The following is a 1,352-nucleotide window of genomic DNA, read 5'->3' on the forward strand; positions in this document are numbered from 1 at the left end:
TTTTTGTTGAGACAGAGTCTCGCTTTGTCGCCCAGGCTGGAGTGCAGTGGCCGGATCTCAGCTCACTGCAAGCTCCGCCTCCCTAGTTCACACCATTCTCCTGCCTCAGCCTCCCGGACAGCTGGGACTACAGGCACCTGCCACCTCGCCCGGCTAGTTTTTTGTATTTTTTAGTAGAGACGGGGTTTCACCGTGTTAGCCAGGATGGTCTCAATCTCCTGACCTCATGATATGCCTGCCTGGGCCTCCCAAAGTGCTGGGATTACAGGCGTGAGCCACTGCGCCCGGCCCTTTGAAGGTGTAGTTTTGTTTGTTGTTTTAACTATCACACATTGTACAAAATAACACGTGCTTCCAAAATGCAGGTTATGAGTACCTCACTTCTGAACCACTTCTGTAACACAGGACTCTGGATTAAAGAAGGAAACACACCGGCCTCTTTGACCACACTTCACATTCTTCTAGTTGCCAATTCTGTGTGACAAAAGCAATTATCCAAACCTGAAACGTCAGATTTTCTGAAAGCAGATGAGACACAACTATCTCATTAGTATTAACCTCATCATTTGCCAAAGATGCAGATGCAGGAAATTCAGACATCTCGTCTTTTGTTTATCAAAGGGTCACTAAGACAGGAAATTTGGTCCATGAGGCAATTAAGTTAGAATCGTCATATGGCTACAAAGCCACTGGGAAGTCTGATTCAAGACATAGGGAGGTTTAGGGTAGATTTTATGGAAATCTAACATTTCAATCTCTGATAAAAGATGAAGCTAGAAGTGAAATTTTACATTGCCACTGAGCCCACAGATTTTTATCACCTCCTGAAAGGTGAGAAATACACTCACACTTTTTAAAAAGTGAACACTGTGGAGAAACCCCGTCACTACTAAAAATACAAAATTAGCTGGGCATGGTGGCGCATGCTTATAATCCCAGCTACTGGGGAGGTTGAGGCAGAAGAATCGCTTGAACCCAGGAGGCGGAGGTTGTAGTGAGCCGAGATTGTGCTATTGCACTCCAGCTCAGGCAATGAGAGTGAAACTCCATTTCAAAAAAAAAAAGTGGACACTGTACTGGCATGGTGGCTCACGCCTGTAATCCTGGTACTTTGGGAGGCTAAGGCGGGTGGATCACCTGAGGTCAGGAGTTCGAGACCAGCCTGGCCAAAATGGTGAAACCCCATCTCTACTAAAAAAAATATAAAAATTAGCTGGTGGCAGGCACCTCTAATCTCAGCTACTTAGGAGGCTGAGGTAGGAGAATCACTTGAACCCAGGAGGCAGAGGTTGCAGTGAGCCAAGATTGCACTATTGCAATCCAGCCTGGGCAACAAGAGTGAAACTCCATCT

This window comes from Mandrillus leucophaeus, unplaced genomic scaffold, assembly GCF_000951045.1.
Source record: "Mandrillus leucophaeus isolate KB7577 unplaced genomic scaffold, Mleu.le_1.0 Scaffold582, whole genome shotgun sequence".
Taxonomy (NCBI): Eukaryota; Metazoa; Chordata; class Mammalia; order Primates; family Cercopithecidae; genus Mandrillus; species Mandrillus leucophaeus.